This window comes from Schistocerca cancellata, chromosome 11, assembly GCF_023864275.1.
Source record: "Schistocerca cancellata isolate TAMUIC-IGC-003103 chromosome 11, iqSchCanc2.1, whole genome shotgun sequence".
NCBI classification, from domain to species: Eukaryota; Metazoa; Arthropoda; class Insecta; order Orthoptera; family Acrididae; genus Schistocerca; species Schistocerca cancellata.
Genome location: NC_064636.1, coordinates 129,308,969 through 129,330,977, shown reverse-complemented (window position 1 = coordinate 129,330,977; position 22,009 = coordinate 129,308,969). Strand labels below are relative to the sequence as shown.

Genomic DNA, 22,009 nt, shown 5'->3' with positions numbered 1-22,009 from the left:
AAACTGCACATGATTATTGCTGCACGAATTTCGTGAAATAAAGTGTACCAGCAGTACTCTACAAGGTGTGTCGATACTAGCAATTCAAAAATATGGTACTCGTTAATACCACTACCCATCTAGTTTGACCGATCACCAAAACGCCGGATAAGCCACTCCCGAAATGCAGTATGCGTGAAATACCTATAGCAACGAAAACTAATTTACTCCCCTTACAAGACATTCAAATGCTTCGCCAAGTAAACTCCCCTATCAGTGTAAGGCACTTAAAAGTTTCAGCACACTGTGCCTAAGCAAGAATGTAGGAGGAAAATAAATGTGTTCTGGCTGTGCACACAGGACGTCCCGTGAAATTACGACACAGGTCAAAGTAAATATCTGACATCGGCACTCATGGGAGAATTCTTTTATCGTTCTAACGTTTGGTGAAGTTACCTAGCATTTTAGGTTTTAATTTGGAAGGTACGATACACAGGGTGAGTCAGGAGGAAAGGTAAGTGTTTTGACGGGTGATGGCGTTAGTGATTCTGAACAAAAAAACTTGATGTGGATATATGGCCTATTCCAAATGGTTTGTGAGATAGAACACTTAAGGTACATTTCTATTTACATTCTGTATTACTGTCTTTTTACAACGTACCACAGTTACACAGATGAAGTTGGGAGGGGCATTTTGGTACAGGACGCTTTCGGTCTATGAAGTACGAAAATTGCCTCAAACTGGCCTACAAAAAGCTACAGCGCACGCGCGAGATTTTCAATATTCTCGCGATGTCTCTGCGCACACTGTTACTCCTAGACAAAAAATAAATAGGGCCTTTTTTGTAGCAAATTTAATTTAGCTGAACTGTGTACTAAGACACGTTTTCCTTGGAATGTGCAGTTTCTGAGTTATTAAAGAAGAACGTACAGAAGTAATAACAAACATTCCCTCTCGGAAACCATTCGCAATATGGCATATGTCCACATGAAGTTGTTTGTTCAGTATCACTTGTACTATCGCATCTGAAAGCATGTACCTTTCCTCCTCACTCACCCTCTATATGGCAAAGTGCCTTAATTACAGTGCAAATGTGGAAATCAGGTGCTGCTGCATAACAATCCGTTGCCCATTCACATCCAATGGATTACCCGTCTCCAACCATACCGTCTTATTCCAACCTAACCTAGACCACCTCCTGTGCTACAGACCTGTCTCTCAGCGTAACCAGGGACGTAGAGAGGAGGTTATATCACTCCTTGATCCTGAACGTTTGTCTACTGTTCGCATTCCTATTTTTTCGTTTACTTCAACAAAAGACGTTGAAATTACTCTTTGCGTATTAGTATCAAGAGATCCGCTTGCTGTGATATAAACTGTATTGCTTGCTCTACGTAATAGCAATACACTTTACATTGTAGGCGACTACAGCTATAAGAATGTATTCTCGTTAAAACCGCACTAGCAGTTGATTAATCCTTTATTTAACCTAACAAAGTGTTACTCAACAACTCCTGTGGCTTTGTTTAAAAAGAATATATATATGTGAATCATCAGTTTCTATCGAGAGACAATTGTGTCGTAGACATTTAAAAAACTTGGAACGAGAAATGTATCTCGCGACTAAGTAAATGTACAGGAACCTCGTTTATCACCGACCGCAAAGACGTCGTAAAATTTTATAGTAAATATTGAATTTAATCTTCGTATCAAGGAGTAAACTCCTTAAATGTAAACTTCTATGCAATTAATACGGGAGGATAACGCTCCTTGATTATTGCTGTAATAGGTAGAAGACATACTGTACCACGTACGTTAGATGTTGCTAATATTGTACGTTAAAGTTTAAATGTGCGTTATTTCGATGTACGGTGAGCCCTCATGTTCCTTGCATCGGATTAATTTTCCTTAAGACGTTTACAGCTCCACAATTTTAGCGGTCTCTGCTTCAACAGACGCCATTACGCGTCGCCTTATAATGCAAAATGATAGCGGAAGCTCAGATCGCCCGCTTTAACATTTAACAGACATTTTTTCACAGCAGCCAGCTGCACACGAGAGCAAGACTAGTTTTGAGATTTTACTTTCCAGCTTACGCCGAGAGCCAGGATTAGACTACCACAGCCTGAACATGTTGCGTGGGTCCAGAATGATTTCAATATTAGAGTCCATGCTCTGAAAAGTACAAATACGCCGAGGCTAATAATGCATTCAACAATTTTTGCATCTTGGACCCCACAATTACACTCGAGCGTCTATTTGAAAACTCCGATCAAATGAGAAAAATATAAATAAATAAATATAGTCCTCCGGAAGAGAGAGTTCACAACCTTTTGATGTCGATCAGTCCACGAGCGAACTGCCAGTTCTTGAGTCCAACAGACACACTCTGAACCAGAAGTTCGCCTGTGCGCTGCTCGATCACGAATATGGATAATAGTTTACTGCAGTAACATCTGTAATCGTCACACCACTTATTTCTATATCGTTCTGACCAATGATGAAGACTTTTCAGAAAACACATTCAGGACGACTGGTTTTAGCAAAAAAGATGTTTCAATATAGGCGCTTAATGTACGGTATTGTTATCCTCATTCAAATACTTACATCGTTAGAAAAAGGAGTGCTGTTTGGTAAGTATAAGCCACAGTAAGTCTGAAGATACACGATTATTAATCTACGTGAATACAGTACTAAATCCACAAAGGCGAACAATTTGAGGTCAACGTTAAGAATTCATTGATTTCTGCAATTACACAAATACAATAAAGGCGAAATGGGGCACAACCTTATCTGACTACCCAAGAGGCGGAATTGTCGCCGAAAACATTACTCCACAGAAGTAAAAATATCAACTTAATGTTAGCAAATACAGGACAGGGAGAAACAAGCTCCATTCCGTTACGTTATTCCCCACCTACAAGCAGGGTAGTTCTTTTATACATCAGACGTAACGAGTACAACCCAATATTTCGAGAAAACAATTCAACAAAATGGCGCGAAAACGACAAAAAATCTAGTCCGTGACTGTGCTTTTCATTCTTGCCTATAGTCAGTAAAACAGCAGATTTAACCGGAATTTCGATAGCGCTTTAAAATACCAAGATTTTTAATACGAAATTCGCTAGCATTTTGAGAGCATAGTAACCTTCATAGTTTGCTTTATACGCAATAGCCTCGATGGAGAACACAGAGACCGCACAACTACGATGGCTTTTCAAAAACAAAAAAGTAAATAATTCAACACAGCGGGAACGAATGGAAATGGTCACCTTTACCTTATTAACGGAGAAGTAGATATCAACTCGGAAGCTGCAGCACACAATGCAGACGCACGCCTTCACACTGCAAACAGCTCGCTACAAATGTGACAGACAACAGAAGGCGCAGGGACTGCCACGCTGCCAGTGCTGCCAACTGCTGAGAGGGCGGCAGGTACCAACTGCTGTCAGCCTCTCACAGGTCTGTGGTCTGCTCACACAGTAGTGGCTCTGGAATTTCTGTAACAATGAGACGTTAAAAAGAATAAACAGAGTAATACGTCTACATTGTGTCACACAACTATGAAGTACATTATAATGGCGATAGGACTTCTGATAGCTTTTTGTATAAAATGATAAATATAGAACAGAGAAGAAATGTGAAGTGTAAAAATAGCTTTTGTCTGTCATCCCGTCCTGGAAAACAAACGATATGTTAATATCACTTTAACTGCTCCAAAGGAAATATGAAACCTACTTTTAAGAGTCCTACATACGGCTAATAAACACACTCTTCATAAACCCATCTGCCAGGACCCCTTCTGCTCCGTCCTGTAAACAGTATCAAATCGGTTCTGGAAATGCGGTTACCGATGCCGAATTTCTTACTGTGTTTTTAAGGTAAAAAACAATACGAAGGCATTCCATCATTTTACCGTTTTAAGCACATTCATTTTATCAGAGATTAAGTATGTAACTCCTGAGAATGCGGTCAGCACCTTTGTCCCGTCACGTCTGGCATGTGTAACGGTGCTGAATGACAAAGCCTCGCTCAACCGGCACTGCTCAAGTTATATAAGTGGCAGATACGTGACTGAATGAATTACAAACGTAATGACATTGTTTTGAATATCAGCACATTTAATTGCACTACCACATCGTAGTAATGAAGATAACGAATTTATTTTTCCGTCAACTCTCATGCCCTGCAGCCCACAGAGCTTTGTCGCTGCCTCAAGCGACTGACTGTTGCTGCTAGCGCTCCGGAATGTCGGCAGTTTAACTTCCTCGCGAACAACGGCCGTTTTATGAAGTAAACGAAAACGAGAAAAAATTTTAATATATGTACAAACAGCATTGAGACTTTACATATAGCACGGTAATAAGCATGTAAACTTGTAAACAATAAATTACTTCGGTGGGGCACACAAAATTGTGATTAGGCTGCATAAGGACAAATTTAGAGGTATGGCTCCACAGACAAATTCGCAAAAGTTATCTTTCTTCCCACATGAGATTACGTATTGTATTCTTTACTGAAAAACGACAATGACATCCGCTAACCACTTGTGGTGTCATGTTTGCATAACACTTCCACTTCCCTACAGCAAACAGTAGTGTGCTCTATTACGCAATCTGTCGGCATAAAAAAACAGCTCATTATTTTCGCAGTAGTCATGGACGGAATATAAAAACTTGTCATCTTCCGGCTTCTTCATAATCACGTCAGCGTTCACATGTGTCGCGTGAGCGTCGACCAGCGGTTTGTTCACAAGCCGTGTTAATGATTTACTATTGTGAAACAGCGGCTAGAGTTCGTATGCAGACGTGGAAAGCGTATCGCAGAAGTCGTCGTTCATTCCAGCAGAAACTACCTGCCTTATTCGTCACCAGAAAATGATACTTACTGATGTAAGCGACAATAATTTTTCTCTCTCCAAAGTTAAATGTTTCATCAGCTCTTCATTGTAATTACATTTTTCCTCAATTCAAGGGTTTCAGTTCTTGAGCAATGCATAAACGTGCAATTTATAAAACGCCGTGAAAACAGCACTGTGCCGCAAAATTCCGTTAAACTGCAAAAGGAATATTTCGCCGCGACATTCTTGTGACGCACGCTTTCGGCGTTCTTGCCGCGTTAAACGTGAATAACGAATCAAGATCCGGACGAAACTCTCAACCGTCTCTTTCTGGACCAGCTGACTGCAGCCGTGCTGCCAAAGAGGGTGTCGACGTCTGCGACACTGCTTCCACCATGCTTGAAATGTAAACAAGTCTTGGAAATGATTGTAGACTGTTAACGCAAAGACAATAGCCGTCAAACCAGCATCGCAGACGAATTTGCTTACGTAGAAAGCTACTTATGAAATTTAACATATATTTTAGAACCGACAGAGCTTGGTCTGTTATTGGCCTCACTAAGAAAATTCATTTAGCACTGGAAAAGTTTCGTCATTTTAGGATGTTAAGGAACTTCAAGTGTCCACTTTTGTTTGGCTCTAACATCAAGTCTTGCTGATAATGGAAATGACAAACTTGTTATTTTACCTCGTATTATGAAGAGCTTAGTGAGTATTTCTGCAGTTTGTTGCGACAGTGCCTGATTAACTAAAGATCACGGAAGGCGTGTCTTGCTGCTACACTATGATGACGTCGTAACATCGACACTCGCATCTCCTTCATCACGAACGGCTCTGCACTGCCACAAATGCTACCCCTGTAATCGAGAAAGCCTGGCCTTACATTCTTCTTATTAGAATATAAGAACCCTAAAAATATCCGTGCTTCCCTGAAGAGAAGAATTTTTTCCCACTTAATACGTCTCATTTTTTCGAGTATAGTTATTCATCCACTTCGAAAGCGTGTAAATGGCCGATATCTGTCCGATCGTGTTTAGCTCGCCGGGCATCAGACGAGAAACTTGGATTTTTTTACAGCTTTGTTTTCTCCTCGATAAACGGATCACGTGTCCTCTTTTCACAACGTGCTAATAATATTTCTGTAGCGTCTTCCACCTCGAAATTCTACAGTAGTGTGTTTCACATTCTTGCTATATAATAAAACAATCCCGCAATTTGTTTGATTCTGTGTGCTATATGTCGCAAAGTTGTACCACAATTCGGCGCGATGTTTACATACTGTTTCGAAATCATTTCTCAGTATGAGTGAAAGACATGTGCGAGACATCTACGAGACATTTTCTATGATACATTTAGTCTCTAGTATTAGAATTTCCGATTACAGTGATATATGTACGTAGGGAAGCGTATCTGGTCCTCAGTTTCTGTGAAGGTCAAGTAGTGGGACTACAGGGGGCAGTCTCTGCAAACCGATCTGCCAGTGGCAATTCTGCACTCAGGTGGGAATGTGTCTTTACTCGATGAGAAGTTTGGTCGCCACCCCTAAACGCCTAAAGTTTTTCTGTGAAATATGCTTCCAGCACTTCTTTCCGCAACCAACGTAATCCCGGTCACTTTTGAACGTCCCCCTGCGGCCAGCCTCCTCCTCACACTCCCCCAACTCACGATTTCTCTGGCGTCCGTAAGGAATTCGTGCTCTGCATTGTTTGTCTGTGTCTCCTCTCCGTGTTACATAAAGACTGGCGAGTTCACTTCCTCAAGCACAGCTGCACTGCAGAGACCATGCGTGTCAAAATCATGGAGCTCGGGACGTCTGTTGATCCTAGTAGAATCGATTAATGTGTAACATGTAACAAGATGACTAGAGAAAGATGGTTTCCGGAATTTGCGTCACTATTTCATTACAGTCAAAAGGTAAATAAGTGGACTATGGTTTGGTTCCGGTCAAGAGAAGAAATGACGGCTACTTCGTTCCATAGGTTACTGTGCCGTAGGTATATGACGAGATACAAAGAGGAGCTAATATTACCCTAGTCATCAGTCTCTCAGACATCACTTCCACATCGCAGACGCTATAAAATTATTTCACCTTTACTCCCGATTATAGAGCCATGTGATCAACCCAATTAAAGTTTCGCTTCATTTTCACTGCTTAGACAGCTGACCAAAGGCGCGCAGTCCTTCCTCTCATTAACACCGGTGCTGTAGGCTCTCAGATGTCGCCGCATCGTAGCGGGACCGACACCCTTGTCACGGCACTCACTTCTTCACTAGAGAACTTTTTGTAACCAACAAACGTATTTTACGTCTTACTTCGTGGCGGCTTTGTTAAATGTATCGCATTTCCTTTTACGTAGTTACCGTCTACTGAACTTTAACGTTATAAATCCCTACCAACACGTTCTGTCATTTTGCTGTTTTTGACACTTTCTACCACAGCCGACGTGTATTACACCTCTGAGAATTGGACAATTAGTCTGTCGTGTCACGTCTGGTAGATACAGGAAGAGGAAAAAGAACTCGACCAAAAGCGCAGGGCAGAAAGAGAGCATCAAGTAAAGGGGTTTCGGCATTGCGAGTTGATGTGGCAGCTGAATATTTACGGCGCTATGCCAACATGAAAACGGTGGTCATACTGAACATTTGCTACACATACTTATGTTAATTAAGAGTTGGCTCGTTTTTCACTCATTTTGACCTCTTAAAGACGTGTTCAAACATGAAACATGGACATTTGATTCTCTTCGTCTCTGAAGAAGTGCTGCATGTTGCGTCAGCTTAGTACGATACACGTGTAAGTAATGCCGTAAGTTTATATTGTTGTCATCGTGACAGTTGGTTAGTCCAAACAGCCAGTTTACGGACACATTTTCTGCAAATTACCTATCATTTAGAGCAAAGACGTCCGTGTGTGAGATTTGAATTACGTCCCCGTAGCGCCGAAAATACGCAGTTGCGACCCCCAGTTGCTGTAGTCAAATTCCTATGTTTCACGCTGCCTTTTCACCGCACACTTCTGGTCAAATTGCTTTTCCGCAACCTGTATAACGAAGCTGGATTGCAAACCTCGCTCAACCAGCGGCGCTTAAATTACTCATTTTTTTACGTACGCTACACAGACAGGGTGAGTCAGGCGGAAAGGTTCATGCTTTGAGGTGTGGCAGTATTAGTGATTCTGAATTCTCTCTATTCCGAATGGTTTCCGAGATAGAACACGTTTGTTATCACTTTTGTACGTTTTTCCTGAATAACGCGAAAACTGCACCCTCCAGCGAAAACGTGTCGCAGTACAAAATTAAGCCATATTAAATTTCCCACAAAATAGGTCCTATTCATTTTTTTCTCTACAACTAATGGTTTGTGCGAAGAGAGCGCCAGAACGTTGGAAAACTCGCTCGACGCGCATGCGCTGTAGTTTATGTAGTTTTTGTAGACGAATTTGAGGCCGTTTCCCGACTTGATGGGCCACAAGTGTCCCGTACCAAACTGTTCGTCTCAGCTTGCTCTACACTACTGTGGCACATTGTGAACAGTGACAATGCATGGTACTACAGAAAATAAATAACAGTGTGTTCTACCTCGGAAGCCATTCGGAGTAGTATTCAGTACCACTAATACTGTCACCCCTCAAAGCATGTGCCTTTGCTCCTGACTCACCCTGTACGTCACTGAATGGCTCCCAACCCGGTCGGCCGACTATATTCTGCCACGTCACAGGAACGCCAGCACGCTTCCAATTTTAGAAAAAAGGTAATCGCTTCCAGAGATTGATCTACCGGTCTGGCTGGCGTATCTGCTGTCGTCGATGTCTAATAATAAAGCTAATTAGATCAGCTTTATTTAATTTACTATACACACCTAAATTATTTCTCTTACAGTAATCGCGTAGTTGAACGACTGTGAGGTTCTCCATTTGACCTCTCCAAAAATCGTAAAGTTGAGCAACTCTTAATGGGTGGTCTTCAGACAGCGTCTCCATTTGGCTGTCCTTTTAAGGAAATAAGAAACAACAGACGTGCAGACTCAATTCTTATTTTGCCTTTTATTTTTCACTTTTTCTAATCTACTATCATGTTTATCTTTATGCGAAGGATTTCTGTAGAAACAACTTAAATCTTTAATTTCTTGACAACCAATACACGCTGCAGGTGCTTCAGCAGATGCTTTGTCTGTTTCCATCCACAACAATACTTTCGAACGTTCTGCGCTAGGAATTCGCCGTAAATGCACTTAAAAAGTAATATTTAGCAATGTTTCTTTCCAGATACAAATGGAATTGGGTTTTCATTGTAATTTTTTAGGAGAAATTTATTTGAACACTGTCTACACATTGGTGAATAACCATCTTTCGTGTATTTGTGTGTACGAAAATTATCAGTCGATTGCTGAGTACTGCAGTGTTTACACAGTTTGGTGCGACTGTCAGAGCATTCTTCAGCGGCACCAGTCTTAGGACTGCGTCCAGGCTTAGAACTGTATTCAGAGTGCGTCTGCGCTTCCATCTGTGTAGGAAAAAATTCATTAGAAGAAAGTAAAATTTTCTAATTTCTGCACTGTATCTTTTAGAATATTTATTTCCTTAGGAACCAATTCCCTCCATTCAACGCCAAACAAAAACAGATGACTTGCGCTAGCTCTGACAACTTTTATTGTGAATTCATTATATTCGTAGAAAGTATCATCCATGAAAAAATACAACCCATTAATGTACCTAAATGCAGAAGTCATTTTAGTTGGAAATTTTGAAAATTCTCTATCTATAACTCCTCGCGATTTATATGTAAAACTACACTCATCTAATTCCGCGTAGAAAATTTCATTAAAAAATATAAAACGTTGTTCCTAAAGGAAGTGTTGACCACACCATTTAATAGAAAGTTTGTACGTAATCCTGTACTGGATACTGATTTTGTATACCCCGGAGTTAATTATAATATGCGTAAATTCGTCATATATATCGTATTCGCAACAAATAACTCAACTTCGCTACTTGGTCTTCGATATACTACATCAATTTTTTTTACATATTTTCGGGTAAGAATGTTAACCAACTGGTTACCAATTGTGGCTTGTTACCACCCATTGAAACCCAGTTCTTGTGAAAAATATATGGAACCCCGTTTACAAAAAGTAAGTGATGGAACTTTTTCATTTGACACAATGGCTCAAATCGTTCATTTAGTGTAGAAGGCTGTGTTGATGGTGGCTGAGCCTGTATCGTTGGCTGTGTTATTCCATACAAACTTTGGATAGCATCAACATCATCTTGAAATAATTACATGTGTGAGCCATTATAGTATGGATTCATTATTGATTCATAAACACCTGAATGATACGAGTGGCCAATTTCATGAACTAAGACTTCAGATAAATTTGTCAGATGCTTTGGTGTATTTTTGTTAATTTCTAAGTACCATTACTCATCATCGTCCATGTGTATTTTTATCGGATAATTCTTCTTATTTGGAAAAAAATCATGACCTAACACATTTCCTTTTCCGTGCAGATCCTTTGGGCAACGATGACCATATATTTCATTTTTTTGTAGCCGTCTTTTATTTGAAATTGAAATATCGCTGTTGTTATTCCTGAGGTGAAATTTAATATCAGCATATTTTTCCCATACATGGAATGCTTTCTCTGTAATTTCTAGTAGTTGGTCTTTTATAGAACCACCTTATATTCTTCTTATTCCATTTACATATAGTAGTTCTATAACTACCAAACGAATCTCCTACACCGCATACCTACAGACTTACGACAATTTCGATAGCGGTGAAATGGCGCTACCACACCAAATTTACCAGCGTGTACTTCTTCATGCATAAAAAACAAGTTGAAAATTTTAATAATTTTTTACAAATCTATAGAAAAATGTTCTCTTAAATGGCAGCTTCTAACTCAGTTGTCGCAAGTGCAGAATCGGCTGTCCTGAACATTTTCGAATTCATTCAAGAGAAGAAGTATCAATTAAATTTAGGAACATGGTTCACCGCCATTTGCGTTCCTTTGTTCAATCAAGAAGATGTTTTACTAAAAAAAATGGTTCAAATGGCTCTGAGCACTATGAGACTTAACAGCTGTGGTCATCAGTCCCCTAGAACTTAGAACTACTTAAACCTAACTAACCTAGGGATATCACACACATCCATGCCCGAGGCAGGATTCGAACCTGCGACCGTAGCAGTCGCGCGGTTCCGGACTGCGCGCCTAGAACCGCGAGACCACCGCGGCCGGCTGTTTTACTCACAAACGACATTTTGTGCTTCATACACCATGGAATTGCAGAGTATCTGAGCGTATCCTCTGAAGATATTAAAACTTTGATAAAGGTCGGATTGTAGCCTATCGCGATTGGGATTTATTGTATCGCGACATTGCTGCTCGCGTTGGTCGAGATACAATGACTGTTAGCAGAACATGGAATCGGTGGGTTCAGGAGGGTAATACGGAACGCCGTGCTGGATCCCAACGGTCTCGTATCACTAGCAGTCGAGATGACAGGCATCTTATCGGCATGACTGTAACGGATCGTGCAGCCACGTCTCGATCCCTGAGTCAACAGATGGGGACGTTTGCAAGACAACAACCATCTGCACGAACAGTTCGACGACGTTTGCAGCAACATGGACTATCAGCTCGGAGATCATGGGTGCGGTTACCCTTGACGCTGCATCACAGACAGAAGCGCCTGCGATGGTGTACTCGACGACGAAGCTGGGTGCACGAATGGCAAAACATTTTTTCAGATGAATCCAGGATCTGTTTACAGCATCACGATGGTCGCATCCGTGTTTGACGACATCGCGGTGAACGCACATTGGAAACGTGTATTTGTCATCACGATACTGGCGTATCACCCGGCGTGATGGTATGGGGTGCCATTGGTTACACGTCTCGGTCATCTCTTGTTCGCATTGACGGCACTTTGAACAGTGGACGCTACATTTCAGATGTGTTACGACCCGTGGCTGTACCCTTCATTCGATCACCTCGAAACCCTACATTTCAGCAGGATAATGCACGACCGCATGTTGCAGGTCCTGTAGGGGCAGAAAATGTTCGACTGCTGCCCTGGCCAGCACATTCTCCAGATCTCTCACCAATTGAAAACGTCTGGTCAATGGTGGCCGATCAACTGGCTCATCACAATACGCCAGTCATTACTCTTGATGAACTGTGGTATCGTGTTGAAGCTGCATGGGCAGCTGTACCTGTACACGCCATCCAAGCTCTGTTTGACTCAATGCCCAGGCGTATCAAGGCCGTTATTACGGCCAGAGGTGGTTGTTCCGGGTACTGATTTCTCAGGATCTATGCACCCAGACTGCGTGAAAATGTAATCACAAGTTAGTTTTATTATAATACATTTGTCCAATGAATACCCGCTTATCATCTGTATTTCTTCTTGGTGTAGCAATTTTAATGACCAGTGGTGTATATCTAATGGAGTTGGCACATATCGTCACTCGTTGACCAGTCTGGTATGGAAGTAGAAGAGAAGAAAACCAGAGCTCAAGTTTTTTTTAAAAACCATTCACGCAGGAAGGCTGCATCAACATGCCGTCCTTTGGCAGTCGCACAGACTGTCCTATAGCAGTAGCCATCGCTGCCGTAGAGAAGGAAACAGAAACAGTGGAAAACAAATGAGTCGCAGTTTGGTTTTCAAAGAGTACTCTAAGGCACTGGCCCCTTACTTACCTCGCATTTATCGCGAATCTTTCGCCCAGCTCATTGTCGCAAGCGAATTGAAAAAATAAAAAAGAGCAGCTGACTCCTGCGTATAACGATAAAGGAACGGATTCACAAATTTGCTCCCCGGTACCCTTAACATTGGTATGCTGCAGAATTTTCGAACATTTTTCCCAATTAGAATACAAAAATTCCTTGAAGTAGTGAAGCTTCCGTCCACAAATGAGCACGGTTCTAGAAAGCACCGCCCGTGCCAGACCCGGCCTGCCCTTTTCTGACACGAGATGCGGCGAACCACGGACCAGGTACGACGGGCTGATTCCGTACTTTTAGGTTTCCGGAAGGCGTTTGCCACGGAGCTCCTCTGCAGGTTGTTGACCGAGACACGTGACTGGCTCGAAGACTTTTTAAGCGACAGACCCCAGTTCAACAGAGACAAGAGAATCGACAAGAGTGCTCCAAGGAAGTGTGACAGTACGGCTATTATTTTCTCTGTACGCTGAAGCATGAAGTGATGCCACTTCACGATAACGTCCGCCCACATTCTGCTCGACTGAAAAACGAAGACTGTACAGAGTTGGGTTGGGAAGTCATTCTGGACCCAACATATTCACTTGATCTTGCGCCCTCAGATTTTCCCCTCTTCCGCACTCTAAGCACTGCTATCACTGCTATCATGGCTCGATGATTTCCTCGACTGTAAACGAAGTAACTCCTAGTCGAGGGTTATGAAAGTCAACCCAGCCTTACCAGAATTATAAACAGTGAAGAAGAACATATTATTGATCACTGAAGTCTCTCTCATGCATATCTGTTTTGTGTATTAAACTTATGGGAAAGCACTGTGAACTTATGCACCAAACCAAGATAAGCATTAAATTCATTACATTGAATCGTACGAAATAGAACATACCAAACAATAAAGGCATTGCCACAAATACGATAGTTCAAAAGTCAAAGAGTAAATAGCTTTGTCAAAGAGTAAATATTTTGCCTACTTCAAGTAATATTCTCCAAATCAAAAAATACGTCGCAGTAAACAGCTTTGAAAGTTGGCTGTGTTCTTAAGGCTACCTCCATACCAAATTTCATCGCAATTCGTTCATGAGGTGAATGTGAAACGGTGACAGGAGGAGTTACTTTCGCATTTATAAGTATGGGTGAAGTGTGAACCAAATATGAGAAAGGCAAAAAAGAAGCAAAAAGGATTTTTTTTGCTCGTCCACTAAACAGAAACAGTCCGTATTCTTTTATCAATAGATAAAGACGGTTGAATCTTAAGACAAATAGTGAAACCGACACCAAGCACCAATCTGAAGGAATATTTAAATAGTATATTGTTAGTTTACCATTGTCGCTTTCGTACTGAGCCCTCACCATTAGGATAGCTTTTAGCGTGCTGCCTGTCTGCGGCATACGCCTGGAAATGCGGCAGACCCGCCGAGCTGATGAGTCTGGCCGGTAGCATACCAACAGCGGCTTTTCTGTTGTCCCTCTATTCTAGTGGTTGCACGGCAGGTGCAAGGAATACTTGAAATTGCACTGAGCAGTAACCACGCACCGATTCGAACAATTTAAATAAAATCCCTAAAGTGGTAGATACAACAGTTTCCGAACAATATCCGATAACAACATAAAAGTTTTCTCGCTATGGTACCGCGTCATAGTGTATAAGACTACTGCTGCTGGAGAAAAACCAACGTTTCGGCCAAGACCCAGAAGAAGGCCGCTGCATCCGTGGCCGAAACGTTGGTTTTTCTCCAGGAGCTGCAGTCTTATACACTATGACGCGGTACCATACCCAGAAAACTTTTATGTTGACTGACTGTGGCCGCGGAAGCCTACGCTATTATAATATCCGATAACATTCGAGACTTGTGAAAACACATCTAAGCGCCTCAATGAACATTTCTCGCTTACCACGCTTCATACAATTTCATTTATCAGCCACAGAATCTATCCTGAAATCTTCCATCCAATTCACAATGTATCACCATTTGTCTATATCCCCCTTTTTTTCATTAGTTCGCCAGGAATTTCTCTCCTGTGGCAAACTCTTCTTCTCGCCATCTCGGAGTAGCACCCTACATCCTCAGTTATTTGTTGGATGTATTCCATCCAGTCTCTGTCTTCCTCTACAGGTTTTACCCTCCACAGCTCCCCCTACCACCAAGAAAGGTATTCCCTGATGTCTTGCCACGCATCGCATCAGCCTGTCCCTTCACATTGTCAGTTTTTCCATATGTTCCTCTCTTCGCCTATTCTGCGGAGAACCTCCTCATTCCCTGCCTTATCGGTCCATCTAATTTTCGACATTCTTCAGTAGCACCACATCTCCAACGCTTCGATTCTCATCTTTTCCGGTTTTCCCGCGGTCCATGGTGCACCACCAAATAACGCTGTGCTCCAGACGTACGTTCTGAGAAATTTCTTCCTGATATTAAGGACGACGTTTCATACTGGAAGGCTTCCTTTGCTCTCCAGTGCCCTCTTTGTCTGTGCCTTTTCTGTCTTCCGTGCTTCCTCCGTCAAGGATTATTTTGTTCCCAAGTAATAGAATTCCCACATTTTGCCCTCTGCATCGTCCTCAAGTTTGATGTCAAGTTTGCCCCTAATCTTATTTGTCGTAGCCGTTTCTGTAGTTACTCTCAATCCATACCATCTCACGGTTCCCTGCCCTATCAGCAGGAGAGCGATCTCTGAATATGAATAATATAATCTTCCTGCGCCGGCCTTTGTGGCCGAGCGGTTCTAGGCGTTTCAGTGTGGAACCGCGCTGCTGGTACGGTCGCAGGTTTGAATCCTGCCTCGGGCTTGGATGTGTGAGATGTCCTTAGGTTAGGTAGATTTAAGTAGTTCTTATGCGACTGATGACCTCAGGTGTTGTCCCACAGTGCTCAGAGCCATTTCAACCATTTAATCTTCCTGCTGGATATGTTTCTTTGTCTAGATCGAAGTAAATGATGCAGCGTGGTCAAAAACAGTTTGAAAAGCGTGTTAGGGTGTTGCAGAGAAATAATTGCTGGTAAAAAATTCGGTATGTTGCGTCATTGCCGAGTTAATTAGCATCGAAGTTAGCCATTCAGGTCGTCGCGTGGGAAAATGTAAACGGGGCGGCGGATACGGTTAATGTCAGTCTGCAGACAACTAGTTTCGGCAAATTAAATTGCCATCTTGAGATCACCTACATACATCGACTATTGTTCCACTTTCCGTAGAGCCCTGGGAATAACTCATTGAATATTACCCAGAAAAGAGTCTGATACGCACAAAAGAGTGTGATCAAATATATTTGGCTCATAGGATATTTACAATAACGATGGAAACTGCGGAAACTAATGACAGTTTATGCCATGGTCAGGACATGAACCAGAGTCTCATTGCTTACTAAGCAGGAGCGCTGGCGCCGCTCTACCGCAGCACTACAGCTAACATAGCTGCGTGGACTGCCCAAGTCGAATGCCTGCCGTCCCCAACACAAACTTCAGTTCACATCCTCAGCTCGTTTTTCCCCTTCTTAGGCCATCACTATCCCCGAGGTTCTCTGGCACTGGAATAGCACCCCGGCATTGGATGTTATGAGGAAATGCTGTACCTCACCTGTAGGTGATCTGCATATCTTGTAATTAAATTTTAGTCCAGACATTTCAGTCTCATCTTTATCTCTGACAATGATGGAAGCTGAAAAAAGGAAATGAAATTCATGCTACAGCCAGGACTTGAACATGGATCTACTTCCTTACTAGATAAGAATGCTAAACGTTACACCACCAATGCTCTACTGCTAAAGAACGTCAAATGGCTACCATTTCTGGCTAGTAAGCATGGAGACCTAGGTTCAAGTCCTGGCCGTGGCATACATTTTAATTTATTTGTTCGGCTTCGATTATTATGGTAGATAAAGATGAGACTCAAATTTCATGAGAAAGCTTGAATTATAAGATCATAGGATCCGTGCTTTGTCCATGGGTGACCGCTGTGCCATCTCACTGGAGCCTCTTCTTCAGCGAGTCATCCCCAGATGTGTCCACGACTAAATAACAGTGCACTGCATGTACCGGCACTATGGCCTATGTATGTAGATGATGTAAGGATGGCAATTTTTCTCGTCGATTTTCGTCCCGAAATTCTTCTTCGCAGTGCCATTAGAGATCCTTATCACTGACATATTTTCACTGTGATTTCTCACTTCTAAATATTTCCTTGTATTTACTCAATTGACGCTTTCACATGCAAGTTGAATAGTAGGCGGAATGATGACGGCAGTGCCTTCACAAGCTCAGCGCTTCTGTCTTTCACTTGTTCGCTTACTATTCCCTGTTGTTTCAGAAGATGTCAGTGTCTTGCAGCGATGGATTCCTTGGTTTAAATGTAGATAATCTGTGCACTCCAGGATGCGAGAAAATCTTAGTATACAGTGACAAAAATATTAGTAAGTAGTAGGAATCAGTCAGCTCACACAAATACTCGCTGTAAGGCTTCGTAGGGATATGAAATGGAACGGTGCCGTACCCTCAGACGTAGACAAAGTAGACTTTGCACTGTAGGTAGAGTATTGGGAAAATGCAGCCACTGCTGACGAAAGACTGGTGCACCGCGTCGTAGAATACTGGCCGACTGTGTGTTGTGTGGGACCCGTACCAAGCAGGACCCACAGAGGATATGGAACGTATACAGAGAAGGGCAGCACCAATGGTCACAAGTTTATTTGACCCGTGACGGTGTATTGAACCGTAAAATTACTACTGGTTCAGTAAAGGTTATTAATCACAATTAATACACAAAATGTAAAGTGGAAGTAGGTGCCAAGGAATAACTGGTGAAATTACACACAATTTTCAGTAACACTCTTTATTCAAACTTGGTGCAAGACTTTACGATATTTTAAAAAATCCCAACAATCATTTAACGAATAACTCACAATTTGCGATAGGAAAGAAAGGACATTTAAATTATTAAATTGTTATAAAAAATTTTCACGCCAGTAAAAGGCAAGGCAGGCAAGCAATTTAACGTATAGAACGTGACGCTGTATAATATTTTAAGCTCAGCTAAATTACAAGTGAATTTCACTCCATTAATAAATGAATACAATTTGAGTATATGACTTCACTTTTGGGCAGACGAATTCCCCATTTGGTTACAACAGCCGTAGCTACGGCCGCCCACAACAGGCTCACTCAGGCTCATTAAATGGCGCAGAATCTAACTTGTCTGCAACATATTAAGACAATCCTGTTTACAAAAGTTCTCAAAATAGAAAAACCAAAGCGGATGAGTCATGCACGCAGGGGGCGGGGGGGGGGGGGAGGTACGACACACTCACAGTTAATAACATTAACATTTCCAAAACATAAAAAAAAGTTTACAAATTTCTGCCAGTAAACTTACGGCAAACACACACGCTCGCAAGGTAGGACTTGCGAACTTTTACAACATTCAAGGCAACAATTGCTACCCGTAATGAAATGGCAAACTTTTGCATGGGAAGGAAACACACTAACAACCAACTACCTGCATAAAACACATAAGCACGTCGAGTAAAAGCTTTAAAAGGTATTCAATTGGAAAAAAAAACACACAACAGTTTTTGCTGACTAGAAACAATATAGAAAATCCTCTACGGCGTACATTAACAACCTTGCTTGATTGTAGCCAAATATACATAAACAGAAATTTACGTAAGTTACAGCTTCCAGACGAGCAGGAATTCGTTATGCAGTTGACTTGTTCTTAACACGAGGCAAAAGGAATTTTGTCTTCTTTCTTAGAGTACCTTTTACACGTGAGTCTAGTAATACTGGTTATGGCAGGCGAGAGAATGGATCAGGTCTTAGTGCCTCGCATTTTAAACAGCACAGCCATTGCTGCCTTAGACTTTCACAGACGTGGCAGAGGCTAAGAGTCGAGTAAACCCGTAGGTAAGCTGGGAGGGGAAAGAAGCAATTCGAACCACACATTTACTCCGACTCACCTTCCTGCGGCTGGGCACACGAGAATGAATGGCCGGAAACCCCCAAAATATACGTCTGGTATAATTAACAAGAATAAGTAAATTGAATTCAATTAAACTTCATAAAATCTGTTAGCAATCAATACTCAACTTGTGGTGCGTTACGACTCCCAGGACTGAACCAACGCAGCACTCTACTCCAAATGCTCTGCCGAGCCGCCCGCTGCCAGCCGTTTCAGCGGACGCGGGAAGGCGCGCCTCTTTCCAGAACCTCCTCGCCGGTCGACAGCCTACGGCCCAACTGCAGAGTATTCCCCTCGCGGACGCACGCCCAGGAAGATTCCTTTCGCGGCGAGCAGTTAGCGCCCCACACCACGGAGGTTAAGCTGTCGCTGATGCCGCGGTCCGCGTGCTGTCCCCCCAGCACCGGCACACAAGTCTCTTCTCGATGCCGCGACTGCCAACCCTCCACGAGAGCCCGTACAGCCACTCCTTAAACCCAGGCGAACAGCCCACTTTTGCCCTTTCCCGCTGGAGGGAGACACCGAAGCCTTCAATTGCGACAACGGCGCCACCGCCAGAAAACGGAGGGCGACTGCTTCACGCTACGCGCTGCGGCGCGCTTTTCAAAGCCGACTTCACTACGGCTCAGGTATCACAGAGATACTGACGACAGACGGCCGAATATAGACGTAATCTGTCTACAAAGGTTCGGGGAGCAGCTGTTAAGTGGTGACTCTGGGAGTACGGTACAAAGCGCTACCTGCCGCCCTCATACAGACTGAAGACGGTGTCAGACCAAACGGAGCCCTCGTAGGAGCCCTCATACAGACATTTTCCCGCCGCTGAATACATGAGCGGCACGGGAAGGAGATCTAACGACTGCTACAGAGGTACGTATCCGCACAGTGGACTTCGCAGTCGCTTGCAGGGTTTTGGACCTGGGTGTAGATTCAGCGAGTAGCGATGGGGCTACATACGTTGCTGTGAATTGTTGAAGACAGTCCTAGGTACTGCTGCCTCCAGTAAGCAAGCCCTGGCAAGACGTGAAGCGCGGCGCTGCAGGACAGCCTCTCAGACAGCCACTGGCGTCGAGCTCTCCAGACCCGCCCACCGTCCCTGGACAGCTCAGGGTGACGGCTGCTTCTGGCACGTGGCGTGCGGCGCTCCAGTAAGCTCACCACCATACAGCTCACGCTGAGAATTACATCGTCGCTATGTTACAAACTACTGTCTTCATCCATGATGGGACTGTATTTCACGAAATAGTTGTAGCTGCTGCTGTGTTCTGATGAACGAACGTCGCGATACTGATTCTAGGATTGGTGAAAACAGCCTGACTGTGAAACTTCCTGGCAGATTAAAAATGTGTGCTGGACCGAGACTCGAACTCGGGACCTTTGCCTTTCGCGGGCAAGTGCTCTAGCGACTGAGCTACCCAAGTACGATTCACTATTCCTCCTCAAAGCTTCAGTCCTGCCAGTATCTCGCCTCCTACCTTCCGAGGCGAGCACTTGCCCGCGAAAGGCAAAGGTCACGAGTTCGAGTCTCGGTCCGGCACACAGCTTTAATCTGCCAGGAAGTTTCATATCGGTGCACACTCCGCAGCAGAGATAAAATCTCAGTCTAGATGTCTGACGTCTGATCCCCAATTAACAGGTACATTTAGCCTTACCTGCTAATTTACCGATGTCTCAAATGCGGCCAGGATTGTCCACCATCTCGTCTGGGGGAGGTTAGTGCCTGCTGGAGGAAATAGCTTGAGGAGGCTACAGGGCAATTCTCCAGACCAGAATCCGACAAATTTGATAAAAAGACTTGCGTATATCCTCCAAAAAAAAAAAAAATGAAAATTCGAGATAGCGTATTATGACTTAATTACGACTTGCCTATACAGAGATGATCAGCCTAGTCGGGAAGGCCTTGCTGCAGGATCAGACAAAAGAAACTACTACTTTCAACATAAAGGAGCTTTCTGATAGCCCGTCCAGCCTCTGATCAGGAAATAACACACCGAGAGATTCGTCAAAACCGTTAACAGCCGACAGCGGATTGTAACTCAGGCTAGCTTCAACGCCCGCGGAGGTTTAGATGCAAACTGTTGCATTTGTGTCATTTCACGACCGAAATAATCGCCGCTGCATCATGATGAATGCGGAACAGCACTAACCCGAACCGTGAGGTGCGTGGCTGCTGCTGACAACAGTAAGTACGGCCGAGGACTTAACACACAGCGGCAGCACCCGCGCCGCTCAAGATGAGGGACCGACTGCAGTGAAGGGCTGCAGGCGACTGAGCACAGAGGGGCGCCGTGGAGCTCCCGTGGCCGACGTGGGCAGGGCTGCAGCCGGGGTCTGCTGTGTGCAGCGCGGCCCAGCCGCACTCTGCAGTGGCTGGCGTTGCTGCAGGGGCGGCAGTCCTGCCAAAGGACGAGGCCGGCGCCGCGAAGCCGCGGCCAGCAGTTCAGAACGACGGCTCGACCTGCTTTTGTGTCTAGTCGCCATGTTGGGAACTATTACGAATAATTAAACCGAGGCTCGGAAAATTCCTCCCTCCCCAAGAGACAACAGTGCGCTCATTAGGCTTGCCTCGGTGACCCCTAAATGGGGGGAGGGATGTTTTCATACCATGTAATTAGCGATTAATTTCATCAACTTTTGGAATCTTATTCGGAGCGATCCCTACATACACGAAGTCTGTTCCAAAAATTCCGGAATTTTTTCCACAACATTTCTCTACGTTTGCCTTCTACTGACCGTGCATGGTCTCCTTCGAAGTACTCTCCTCCAGAACTAGTACACCACTCTCAACGCCGTTCCCACTCCATGGAGCAGCCTCGGTACGCGAATTTTGTTTTATCCCGTCTACCGTTGCAAATCTTCTTCCTTTCGACGGGGTTTTCAAATTTGGAAATAAAAAATTTTCGCAGCGGCCAGGTCTGGAGAGTACGGAGCATCAGGCAGCACAGCGATTTCGTCTCTGTGCGAAAGTCACGCGCCAACAGGGATCGACGTGCGGGTCGTTATCGCGAACGAATTGTCTCACGACATTTCATGCCATTTCCTTCCCACATTTTTCTCAGGCTTCACAACACACACCGACTAGCAGATTTTCCCTGTGGTACGAATTCGTGATCAACTAATCCTTCAAAGTCAAAGAAAGCTGTCAGCATGGCTTTGACATTTGACCTGACGTGACGAGGAGATAAAGAAAGAATGGAACGTGAAAGAGTTGAACAGTGAGATGGGGGAAGAGGAGAGGGATAGAGGGCAATAGGTGATGAACAGAGGTTGGGCGAAGAGGAAATGGACAGAGAAGCGGAACAGTAGATGGACAGAGTGAGAGGAGTGGAGAAGATGGGCAGAGTGTGGAGGAGAAGGAGGACAGAGATGCAGGAAGAGATGAACAGAGTGAGGAAGAAGACTGGAATAAATACATACCCGAGCAACGCCGCGTACTCAGCTACTGTACTCAGATAAACGTCCTAGTGGATGACGTCCACAGTTCCATGAGGCTTTTTGCGGGCGATGTTGTTCTAACAAAG

At 43.6% G+C, this 22,009-nt stretch overlaps 1 protein-coding gene across 3 annotated transcripts in view; it reads right to left on the bottom strand.

Annotated features, from left to right (window-relative positions):
- LOC126108422 (nuclear factor NF-kappa-B p100 subunit-like) overlaps positions 1-22,009 on the bottom strand; it is a 400,072-nt gene that overhangs the window by 65,992 nt on the left and 312,071 nt on the right. Inside the window, exon 1 of one of the 3 annotated variants that reach the window (XM_049913634.1) lies at positions 3,259-3,365. The exons of 1 other annotated variant lie outside the window; for it this stretch is intronic. The gene's annotated coding sequence lies outside the window, so the exon portion shown is untranslated. Of the gene's footprint in view, positions 1-3,258; positions 3,366-22,009 lie in introns of those variants that run through there. One more of the 3 variants, XM_049913631.1, reaches the window with a different exon arrangement.